This window comes from Anas platyrhynchos, chromosome 14, assembly GCF_047663525.1.
Source record: "Anas platyrhynchos isolate ZD024472 breed Pekin duck chromosome 14, IASCAAS_PekinDuck_T2T, whole genome shotgun sequence".
Classification (NCBI taxonomy): Eukaryota; Metazoa; Chordata; class Aves; order Anseriformes; family Anatidae; genus Anas; species Anas platyrhynchos.
Window position 1 is genome coordinate 12,541,218 of NC_092600.1, and position 12,938 is coordinate 12,554,155.

The following is a 12,938-nucleotide window of genomic DNA, read 5'->3' on the forward strand; positions in this document are numbered from 1 at the left end:
TGTCTCACCTGCCATCAACTCCAGGTCAATTTACACATGCAAAAATATAAATACATGTTAACTCATGCTCACTTATTTCAATTTGTATGTTTGACTGTAATCTTATCACAGCAGGGATTTATTTTGTAATTAAAATAGTAGAACAACCATTTCAGGTGAAGCTTCTAGGCCAAAATGTTAAAAAATACCAGTAGTTAGTGAAAATCCATACACATTAAAAACCTGCCTATCAGTGTTATCATTGTTAGTTTTTGACAGATGCTTATCTAACAATATCTGATCCCCTTCAAGGCTCTCTAGAATGAAGCTCTTGCAGCCTCTCAGGGCTTTTTATCTTACACGCAGTTACCCTTATATTGACAGTAGGGTGTAGAAGTTCTAATTCTACTGAAATTTTCAGGCAGGTCACTATGAAGTGTGATACTCAATATCATGCCTCTGTCTAATGCAGTTTGGTGGATATAGGGAAATGGCACAATAGTCAAGTCCACATATATGTTGCTGCAAATGTGATCCTAAATCCTTTCAAGTATCTCAAGTCCCTGGTGCAAAAGTCTAGTAAATTTGCAATGGCTTCATTTTCAATTACTTATATAATCAGTACAGTGCTTCTGAACTGTTTGTTTTAATATTAGATTATATACATGACATACTTTTTTCCTATCCCCAAGAGCTCTGATCATCCTGTTCACAGAAAATAGCCTCATAGAAAGCGTCAAAAATAATTAGAGAAGAACTGGAGCTTTTGACACATGAAAAAAAGTGGGAGGAAATTGCAGATAAGATATCAGCAAACTTTTCTATCAATGTGAATAGAAATGAAAGAGTTAAAGATACTGATTTTTAGCTATGATTATTCCATTTCTCCATTTTCAGTTCTTTGAGATGTGACAATTCACATTTCTCTGACTGACTGGTTGCTTAGGACATCTCCTGCACAACATAGACATGCTGTCAAGATTGTCTTCTGCATGACAAAGACAAGAAGAATAACAAAAATATAATAGGAATGTTGAACATGCAATAGGCAAATGGCACAAGGTGTTTCATCAGCCTCTGTTTTTTAACAAAAAATGCAACAGGCCATGATAGAAGCTGTGAGCAAGTTTGCCTTTGGCAGTATGTTTTGAAAACAGTGCATTACATACACTGCTTTTCTCAGTCAGTACATTTTCTTCCACAGCCACATAGATGGGGATCTTCCTGAAATATGTCCAGAAAGGTTACTGTGATTGTATCACTGTCTTTGATCATCATGACTCATTGTGAAAGTGGCTAAGAAAAGACACTATGGCATAGACTCAAAGCATTACTAGGCACTATTTCTTTTTGATCCAAGCAATGTTAATAACAAAGCGTCTGCTCTTTGTACACTATCACTGTGGGCAGCGCTCACTCTAGGACTTACATATAAATGAATGCAAGTGCAGCTACACAGGTTTGCTGCTGCTAGAGAAATGCCCCATTACTGGCAATTGTAAGTAGCCTCTTGCTTAAGAAGTTAAAGACTTCTGGAAAATACCCAGTAGTTCCCCTGACTATACACTAGCAGTGTGCATTGTGTGGGAGATCCCATCCTGAACAACAAAACCCAAGTTTTAAAAACATTCAAAGATTTTGTTTTGTTGTTATTGTTCAGGGCAGCTGATCTGGAAATTGAATACCATTGGTAGCAAAAGTTGGGCTTACTGTTTTGATCCAGGTCATAAATCTTATTTCTTACTAACACAGTTTCTGTATTTTGAGACTTCAAAATTTGATCCTTTCATGTTTTATCTAATTCACTTCTTGCTCTTGCCATTTTTTAAGAAGAAAATATATTATTTTTTGAATGAATTTGTCATTTGAGGGACAGATTAGCTTCTTTTATTGCACAGGTTAATATATTCCAGGCTAGGAAAGAAGAACTATTTCAGACATTTCAAACCTCAAGAACAAAGGAAGGGGAAAAAATGCATTTTTTAAAAAAATGTGAGAGTAATTTGGCCACAAAAAAAAAAAAAAAAAAAAAAAAAAAAAAAAAAAGTGAGAGAGAAGAAAACACCTACTGAATAAAAGTTTGAAAGTTACAAATCTTAAGAACCTAATAGCTCTACAAAATATTTAGTTGTAATTCTGCTTGTTGGAGGTTGAAGTTCAAACATTGACATCCTCCAAAATACACAAGGATAGCTTGCTGACAGTACTTTCACTTCTATAATTGGAACTTCCCAATATTTGCAGTTCTGAAGCCTTTCCTTTACATCACTGTAGCCTAGTTTTCACTTTCAGCCCTGCAACCTGCAACCTCCACCCCCATGCTCTGGGGCAATGCTTTCAACTCTGCACCAGGAGTGACCTGACAGGTCTGTTGTGTTGAATTTGGGGTGGGACACTGATAGGTTAATTGACTTTCCTTTTCTTCCTCTCACTTTATAGCTTTAATCTAAAACTACTTGGGATCACATTGCTCAGAACATAACAACAGGAGTCAAAGGTCGTTTAAACATCTAATAGACTTTAACCAATGATGGGTAGCACAAAGCTTAAAGGGCAATCAGAGCTGCAGCATCATCAGCTGAACAAAACCTGCTCCAATCAACACTATTAGCCTAATGAGTGACAATGGAAGCACGCATTTATAGGTGGAAAAGTTGTTTGGGGGGAAGGGAAGGGAAGATGTTTGTTTAGTTTTGGGGGACTTCTTCATTTTTCTGTTCTACATGCATTTTTGTTTTTAAATTCACTTTTATCCAGTAATATACATTTTATTTAGAGTTTGTGGGCTGTCAGCTGTAAATCCTTGGTAGTAAATCTGTATGCATGTAAGTTTATATTGTCATTTGCTGTGCTATAAGGATAAACTCCTAATTTAGTATTAACTGTTGGGGTTGTTATAGTGTTAAATATTAGGAAGAAGCTTAAATATTTTCTTTTCTTTCCCTCCCTGTTTTTGGTAAACAAATGCATCACACTGATTTGTTTGTTCCTCTTACAAAAGACAAGTGCTCACAAGTGTTCAGGCTCTGAAATTGCTATCTGTAAGTGGTTAATTTTATTATTTTTACTTATGAAAAAAAAAAGGGGGGGCGGGAGGGAAGGAATAAAGAGTTATCACACCATATTCAACTCTCTATGTACCATTCCAGACTGGTGATGTCAGAGAATTGTGGGACTTCAGGAAGGATTCCGACTAAATCAGTCTCTAGTGCATCAGCCACTCACAGGGCTTACTTTGTTCTCTTTGTCCTAAAGAGTATGTGCTTTTCATGCTATGAAGAAACGAGTGAGTTGAAGGTGCATCTCTGACTTCACACTTGCTTTTTGGGTAAATGGCAGCTATAGATTGCAACTCAGGAGATTCTTGTATCTGAAACATTTGCTTGTTTTATATATATATATATATATATATATATAAAGAAGAAGAATTTTCACTAAAACTTAAGGAATGTGATGGGAGGATGTCAAGAGGATGGAGCCAGTCTCTTCATGAGATGTGCCCAGCAACAGGATGAGAGGCAACAGGCACAAACTGAAGCACAGGGGGTTCTGGCTGAATATGAGGATATGAGGGGGCACTTACTTACTGTGAGGGTGACAGAGCACTGGAACAGGTTGCCCAGAGAGGCTGTGGAACCTCCGACTTTGGAGGTATTCAAAAACTGCTTGGGTGCCATCTTGCACAATGTGTTATAGATATTATTCTTGGCAGGGGGGTTTGACCAAGTGATCTTCAGAGGTCCCTTCCAACCTCTGCCATTTTGTGATTCTATGGTAATAATTATTTCAAAAAGGAGCAGAAAATTATTTCTGTGCAGACCTCAAACCAATTGTTGCTTGAAAAGCTGGTAACATCTCTGAGACTAGATATGTTATGTATGTTAAACAGTTAAAAACAATTTGGTCATCCTTTTAGTTATGGTCATCCTTTTAGTTAAAAAATAAGTACAGAAGTATCAGTGATTTCTTGTTTGGGACTGTAGCCATCCAAAAGTGAAATAATTACTTAAAGCTTTTTGGTTGTTTTTTATTCAAAGCCATTTGACTAGGCTCTCTCTACAGTCAACAAGAAAGAACAACGTTCATGGAGGGCAACCCAACTGAGTGCTTTTAGAAGAGATGGGCTATCACTTGAGGGTGTCCATTCTTCCATTTAAAGGATAAATCCTTTTTGTATCCTTCTTCAGAGGGGGTGTGTGGGGGGTGGAAATCTCTTCAGATCATGTAGCTGACTACTTACCTGGCTAAAGTTATGCAAGGAATAGTTCAAGAAATCACCAAACTATCAAGTAATATTTGACGTTGGTTATGATCTTTGTTATGCAAAAGTTATTTCATCCAAAAGTCATTTTTGTCTCATGAGAAATCCCAGGAAGGGTTTTTATAATATGAGACCTAACATATCTAGACATTGGTCTAGAGTCTGAATACTGTGTTTTGAGTTCTTTTCTCTGTTCAGAATTAGGAAAGAAGTTAAAGCTCTTCCTGTGTACTTGTTCTAAAAGAAATCTGCTATTTTCTGACATGCAGACTTTTAGGCTAGTTCGCATAATCTCCAGTGTTGCAAATCGTTCTAAACAATTTAACTCTCAATTATGGATATAAAACCATGTTACTGAAACCTGCAATATTCACATTCAACTGTTCTCAGACTTCAGAGTAGTTTTTTTCCATTTCTGTAATGATTCCTTTTATCACACAGTAAGTTTTTATGCTTATGAAAATGCAAACATACGAGTCTCACTGAAAAATTCGGTATGCTTAATTCAAACAGAACTGTGTGAAAGATGAAGTCATGTGAACTGTGAAAAGGCTACTAATTCTTCCTTAATGTAATAAGGTTTTTTTTGTTTTGTTTTTGTGCTTTGTTTTTTTTTTTTTTTTTGACAGAGCAGATGAGGCAGCTCTTTATAGAGAAGATGACGCTTTCAAAAGGTGGCCTGTCAGAGGCCAGTTGCATTCTTGGAAGTAGGCACTCAATAAATAGGATACCAACTTGTTTTGAATTCAAATATAAACACACTAATATTGCGTAACTAGTTTAAAAAAAAAGTATAACAATTTTCCTAGCCAATGTCCTAGCAAAAGTAGTTTTGTCATTTCTAGGAAGAGGCCACAGGCTTTATTCTAACTCTGCCAGGCTGTAGTCTTATCTGTGAGGCTTGTTGCAAGAACCTCCTGGGTGAATACAAGCTTGATCTAGCATCTCATGTTATATAAACAATTTGAACAGGGGATAGCAGTGAAGTCTTTGAAAATATGGTTGCATGTTGAAACAGAGCCCCTAGAACTAAGTCAGCAATGTGTTGACCACTCACTGGTGATCAGTACTGGGCACTAAAAAGATGTAAATGGGAGAGCTGTGAAAAGACTGCTTTTGCTCCAGGGAGGTGGTGGTGGGGGAGCAGCAGCCTCTCCAAGAGAGTTTAAAGAAAAATAAACATAAAAACAACAAAATAATCCACAAAACAAAAAGCAGCAGACCACAATGAAAGTAGCAGCCCCATGGCGTCCTGCAGTGCAGAAGTTAATGGATAAGAATTCTCTAGATACCAAAATATTTTATAAAAGACAACATGGAACATAAAGGTCATAAAGAATGAATTTTCCCCCTTTGATTCCAGCTTCCTCTGAAGAATTCTCAAAACTGGCCTTCTGGCCACCTTTTTTGCCTCAAGGGCTAGGATTATTAAGGACAGGAGCCTTGGCCCTAACTACATGTTGCTATGTGGGAAAGCACATTCAAAGCTATTTAGAGGAATATTTTTAAAAGAATCCATTTGACTATGTGCTGATGGTTATTAGTAAGTACCAGAAAAACAAACAACAAAGCCAGCTGTGTGTGGTGTTAACATTAGACAAGCCACTTAACATCAGACAGGTCATAGACTTCTACAAAATCTATAAGGCATGTGGGATTAGAATTTAAGTCTGTCCTTATTCATGTGTGTTCTAAAAACTCCCATCACAGCAGTCTCTAGTTCTCTGATTAGTACAGGAGTAGAGTTGCAACATAGTAAGGGTCTAGTAAGGTGTTTTATACTCAGTAGTGAAAGAATCAAATATTTTATGTATTAAAAGAAGATATATTGTTTAATATATTTAAATACATAAACTAGTGTTTATGTATTTCATGTTACAAGACAACTTAGGAATGCATGGGAAAGACTTAGAAAATATAATGGAAATTCTCACCTAATCTGAGAAGTCTCCAATATAAATTTCTGCATCTAGTCTAAGTTTTGAGCCTCCTTTCGTATTCAGCGGAGTGAAATAAACTCCTTTGAAAGTCTCGTCATATGTACTATTTTTGCCTCTTGTCATAGTTAACAGCTTCCGCCAATTTGAAAAGGAGGTTGTGTCACAGCAGCTCAGTAAGAATTCACCCAATGTCATGTGGCAATAATGAAGACTTCCATGGTTAATAAGACATAACCATGACAAAGCATAAACAACTTTTATAGGTAAAAATTAGCTTGAAAAAAAAAAAAAAAATAGCTTGAAATCATGTGTGAAAATGTATGACTTCAAAATATATGTGTGATATGTTCTCTGTGAGTATTATTTTCCACAGGAATTTGGGAAGTTGGAGAAGTCCAGTGTCAAAGATAGAGTAGCAACTTACTTACAAAGCCATTGACTGCTCTAGCAGGGTCTGCCCTGAAATAATTTATTTAAATACCCTTCTCTGTTTTGTTTTGTTTTTGTTTTTGGATGAAGCATTGTCATCGAATACTGCTGCTAATGATCCATGTCAACATGTGTGTTAATAGACTGTTATAACAAAGACGACTGGAATACACTCAATGATATAATTTAACAAACACTATAGCAAGATTCTCATAAGAATTCCTGCCAACTCTGGGGTCAAAGGTCTGGCAGTGTGAGGCCAGATGCATGCTCTTGTCTAGTATCATTGCATGTAGAGTATGTGCAGTGGTAAAATTATATCAAAGATGCAAGGGATTATCAAAATTTCTTCTACCTCACTTGAAATATGAACTGTAGGTATCTCCAATCCCTGTCATATCAAACAACACTGTTCTCAAATCTTTGTATTAAAGGAATCCTATCACCTCCCTAGATAGCCTGATTCAGATCTTAACTGCCCCAAGTAGCAAGTTTTTTCTAACATGTTAACTAAATCCTCTTTGTTGCAAGTTAAGCCGATTACTTCTTGCCCTCCTCCAGAGGACACGTTGAATGACCAGTCACTGTCTTCACATTGATAAACTGGAAGATTTTTCTGCCCATCTCTCAACCTCCTTATTTATTTAACAACATCATTCCAGTTCTTAAATTACTTCTTTAAATATTGTGGCTTTTTGAAGAATCTTGTTTTTCTTGCTGTCAGGTTATTCTCCATTATTCCCAGGCTTCTTTACATGCTGTGCCGAAAGCAGGAAGCTCTTACTAGTAACAAGTAAAGCAGAATTGCATTGTTTGTCTTACATACAACACTTCTGATAATATATCCCAGAATGAAAAAATAAAATTTTCCTTTTTTTTTTTTTTTTTTTAATGAAAGTGGTATTTCATAGTCTGTGAATCACTATAACCCCAGATATTTTCTGCAGCACTGCCTACCCATTTACTTCCCCATTTTGCTCTGCTACATTTACTCTCATCTTCCAGACCTTACAGTTTTGAACAATTTGTTATGAAATTTTGTCTTATTTCAGGCTCCTTCCCAAAATGTTCAGATTCTTTTGAATGCCCCAAAACTTCACTTTTTCCCTTTTCTAGTTTGGCATTAGTTAAGATTTAGTGTGCATTACTGAAACAGGCACAGTGCTAATGAAGCAGTTTTATGGAGTTGGACCCATGATAGACTTCTGTAGGAGTATATATATGAAATGTCATCACAGATTGACAGTAAACTTTAGTTTAAATGCTGAATTTCTCCTTGGTCAATCACTTATGGATTTAATCTAAGTAATTTCTAGGGTGTAACCAGGTTGATTTATGAAGTTTGTCTGTAATTTCAAGCATAAAAAGTCAAGTATCAGGTTGAAAGTTGGGGGGAGAGGGAGAGAAACAGAAGAGGAAGGAGTTGGAATTGGACCAATGGGTCGATAAAAGTTACTGTTGGTCCATATGGCATCAGGAAAAGAAAGTATACTGGGGAATAAGAAGATAACGCCAGGCACAAATCTTCACAAAGATTTTTTTGGAGGAAAAGGAGCAGAAAAAAGCTAACAGAGACATAATGTAGGTTGGGAAGTATATGTGAAAAGATGCATTTTTCTTTAGCCAGAAATGGACCAGATTTGACCATGGACCATTAATTTGGAACGTAACAATACCATATCAGCTAAAGCCTTCTCTCAGAATTGTTACATGTAACCAAGAAAAAACAGCAGAAGCATGTCTGGGAAATAGGTCCCAGCTCTTTCTCATGGAAACAACTACCGTTAGAGGGAATACTCTTTAAGGTCAACAGAGAAAACAGGTCAGAAAACTTAACAGTATAACAGAGGGAAGGCACACTGTGATAGGAGTTTGAAGGTGTGGATGTCAGTTGAACAGGTGGATGAAAGGAAATAACAGTAAGAGATAACAGATCCCTCTTTATCTCCTCAGAAACAACATCAACAAAAATTCCCTCACCATAGCAAACATAGGAATTGGAACGGATTACATACAGTGAAAGCTTAAGATCACATAGCCACTTTCAAAGCTGGCTTGCTAAACCAGAGAGATTTTAAGTAGTTTAACCCATGCAGTAATTGTATGAGATTTCCCTTTTTTGTTTGCTAACTGTAAATGTCAAGAGTCAAATCAGGATCATTAAAAGCAGGAGATGGTATTAAGAGTTATACTTCTTTGTGAAGGAAAGAAAATGTAATGGGTAACCACTTCTTACAACACAAGCCCCTACTTTATATGCCCCCTTTCTTTGTCACAGCAATCTGGGATTTCCCTATACATTCACTGTAACTTCATTTCCTTGTAATCACAGGTTACAGCACAGTGGAACAAGGCAGGAGCAATGGTGCTTGTGTAATTGGATGCTCCTGTGCACGATAAGCACCTTTTACTGCACGGTTCACAGTGTCCGTCATGTGTGAATCATTCTGTCCTGCTGATGACCACTTCACATCATTTTGTTGCTCAAGGGTATTTTGCTCTTAATCAAAGAAGCCTACATCTCCCTTACTTTTTATTCTTCATGGTAGTTTTAGTCTCCTTTAAGTAAAGGAGAAGAAGGAAGTAGTTTTATAAATGTTCTGGATAGTCAGCTGAGACATCAAGGCATATTGGACAATTGAAATGTCCTGATTGCAATTGTTCTGGGCATAGGCCCCTGTAGAGAGCAGTAGTATGAGGGATATCAAGTTGACTATTCAAGAAGAGATGATGTGTTCAGATGCGTTTTTTTCACATCTGCATTTTAACTCCACAGTGTATGTCAAAACACAGATGTATTGTCAGGAAGAGCAGTAATGAGAAGGATCCAGAAATTATGAGGATACGAGGAACTACATATACATATATATGTATATACACACACACACATGCTTCTGAGCAGAGTATAAAAGGTATTGCTTTGGGATGGGGTGGTGCTGACTTGTTTGACATTTCTGAAGATAAGCCTGAGGAAGAACCCTATCCTGGGTCCCCAGGGGAGCCCTGGCTTGTCTTGGTAAAACTATTCTAGTGTTAACTGAGTTGAGTCTGTACTCCAGGAATTTACCAGAACAGCATATGCTGAAGTGAGCTATCAAATGGGGCAGATTTACAAAGCTTATAAAGTGCTCAGAGATATTGAAATACCAGCAGAACTGAGAGGTACTATACTATCCAGCTGAGAGATGAATCTTTTCTTAGACCTGAGGGAAAAAAATAATCTGCTTGTTTTATATTCACAGCCTATGTTCAATATATCCCCCTCCCAATCAACAGTTCTTTTCAGAGCTTAGGACTCAGGTTTGTTGCACTAGAGCAACTAGAAAGCTGACTGAATAATTTCCCTTGGGGGGAAAGGGGTGAATGATTACTCCCCTCATGGGGAGTAATATGGTCTATGGTAGACATGAAGGAAAACATGTCCAAATCGGTGTCTTTGGCACCATGGCACCAAGCAATTGTGTGATTTGCTTTTCAACTTTTTCTGAGTACTGCACAATCTCCTCTTCAGGTCAGTTGAGCAATAGCTATACTTTTATACACATAAATAGACAAGGACTAATCATCAGCTGGACGCATTTGTGGTCCTCTGGTTTCCTCCATCATTCACAAATCTATTCAAAAAGGGGATTTATGCATTTTCTTCCCTTCGGAAAAATAGTGGGCAGGATTATATGATGCAGCTATGTGATGCAATGCAGCTTTCCTACATACATATCCCACAAAGCATATAATTAAATGAGACACTGTCATTTGCTTTTAAAAATGTGTTACTGCATATATGGGGAAAGTATATGTATATACACTTTCCAAGCATTACTTTAAGCGTGTACATTGTTATTCCATTTTCTTAATAAGGAACCTGATATCTTCCTTTTTGTCTATAAGACAGCCACAATACCAGTCTGACAGAGATGAACATTGCTTTCTTGCTGCCAGACTGAAAGTTTTAATTCTGCATTTTGAGTTCAGAATGTTATTACAGAGAATCAATGTGGCCCCAGCTCTTATCTTCAGAACAGATAACTGTCAAAGCCTGAATTTAATTTCCTTCAAAATATTAGGCTATTTCAAAATGATCTATGTAACAGATTATGTTGTTGTAAACATTACTATTGGTAAAATAAATTATATTCTTTAACTTTAATACTTTTTGTTATGTGGTTGATGTTATCTAGGTTGACTGCCTCTGTTTCTTTAACCTTAACACACTTTATCTAGAAACACTTTTTGGACTAGCACAAATAACTTCAGTGTTGGCTAAAGTACAGCTTTGTGGCAAAACTTGACAAATTTTAGAATATAATATTTTGGTTGGAAGGTACCTACAAAGATCACGTAGTCTAACTGACTGAGCACTTTAGGGCAAACCAAAAGTTAAAGCATGTTATCAAGGGTGTTATCCAAATGTCTCTTGAACACTGACAGACATAGGGCATCAACCATCACACTAGAAAGCCTGTTCCAGTGTTTGATCATCCTCACGGTAAAGAAACTTTTCCCTATTATCTAGTCTGAACCTCCCCAGCACAGCTTTGTTTTGTTCCCTCATGTCCTGTCATGGGTTTCCACAGAGAAGAGACTGGAAGCTCCCTTTCCATTTCACCCCCCGTGGAAATTGTAGAAAGAAATGAGGTTGACTCTTGACCTCTTTTTCTCCAAACTAGAAAAACCCGGTGTCCTCAACCTCTAATAGAGCATGCTCCCCAGTTCTTTTACCAGCTTTCTTGATGTCCTCTGGATGCATTCAAGTATGTTAATATCCTTTTTATACTATGGAGTTCAGAACTACACACAATATACAAAGTGAGGCTGCACCACCACTAAATATAACAGAAGAATCACTTCTCTTTACCATCTGGCTATGCTCTGTTTAATGCTCCTCAAAATGTTGTTTGCCTTCTTGGTTACCAGGGCACACCACTGGCTCATGTTGAGCCTGCTGTTGACCAGCATCCCCAGATCCCTTCTTGCTGATCTGCTCTCCAGCCACTCATCTCCCAGTCTGTGCTCTTGTCTGACATTACTGTGCCCCAGGTGCAGCACATGGCATTTACTTCTGTTGAATTTCATGCCACTGCTCCAATGCCTAATGCTCCAGTCTATCCAGATCCCTCTGAAGGCCTTTCATCCCTCCAGGGAGTCAACAGCACCTCCCACATTAGTATCATCAAAGAACCTGCTAAGTGAGCAAAGCAAATTTTGTCTGTCTTAAGCATACAGAGATGAGCTTTAGAAATGGATAGCATTGGCTGAATATATTTTTGTAACAAAAAATGACCTTGACTTCCTCTAGAACTACTTGCCATATAGTACAACAGCCTCAACTGACATAATCCATGAAAGGGGTGCATAAGAAAATTAGCAGTCTTTTAGTTTGAAATTAAGTCCTTGCATTCAGCTGAGTGTGAGGTGCGTATTTTCCTGCTAAGCCCTGGCAGATTCACCATCCTAAAAAAATAAATGAAATATAAGGATTTAGTTTTTCTTTGTGACACACAAGAGAACTGCAAAGATAGAGCAGAAAGATTTTTCATTGTCTGTGGTTTTATTGAAGAAATTGTGCTTCTCCAACTAATGACTACTATATTCCCATTGTAGTAGTGCATTGTTGTATGTCCTTTCCCCCCAGCCGGAACATGATGGTACTTGACTAAGGTATATGGAACAATATCCAGAAAAAAGTAACATTTAAGCTCACCAATTTCTTGTGGGGGTGCTGATCCTCTGTGTTATTTCCTAGAAAGGCAGCAGAACAAGACACAAGCAAACCAGGATGTCTCTGGACTGCACTAGTTGCCTGATACAGGTGATCAAGGAATCAAGGAAAGGAAGTTCTTTGCTGGACTGGATACTTACAAACTAGTAAGAACTGGTCTGGGGTGTGAAGGCTGTCATCTCTTAGCTTTAGGGATGACACAATGGTGGAGTCAAGGATTCTGAGAGGAGGGAACTGGTCAGGTAGCAGGCTCTCAACCCTAGGTTTCAGCAGGGCAGGCTTTGGCCTGTTCAGAGACTGGTTGTAACACTCCTATAGAATATGGCCCTGCAAAGTTGTGCAGGAGGTTTCCAAGTTTTAAATTCTCCAGGCTCCAGAATGGTACACCCCTATGTTTAGATAATCAAACAGGTAGTGGAAGGCTTACATGGGCTTGGCTGGGAAGGAGTTAACTTTCTCTGCAGCAGCTCATGCAGTGCTGTGCTCTGCACTTGCAGCTAGAACAGCTTTGGTATCACACCAGTGCATTGTCTACTGCTGAGCAATACTGACACAGCATCCCTCCAACCTCCTCCCCACCAAGAGCCAGCAGGCTGGGGATGGGTAAGAG

General features: G+C 37.9%; 1 long non-coding RNA gene across 2 annotated transcripts; it reads left to right on the plus strand.

Moving 5' to 3' along the window:
- Positions 1-2,659: 2,659 nt before the first annotated feature.
- LOC110354263 (uncharacterized) lies at positions 2,660-7,064 on the plus strand. Of its 2 annotated transcripts, XR_011803352.1 has the most exons (5): positions 2,660-2,804; positions 2,981-3,020; positions 3,129-3,276; positions 4,017-4,152; positions 4,820-7,064. It is a non-coding gene; the product is annotated as an uncharacterized lncRNA (long non-coding RNA). The 2 variants fall into 2 exon arrangements; XR_011803351.1 differs by lacking the exon at positions 2,981-3,020.
- Positions 7,065-12,938: the final 5,874 nt, after the last annotated feature.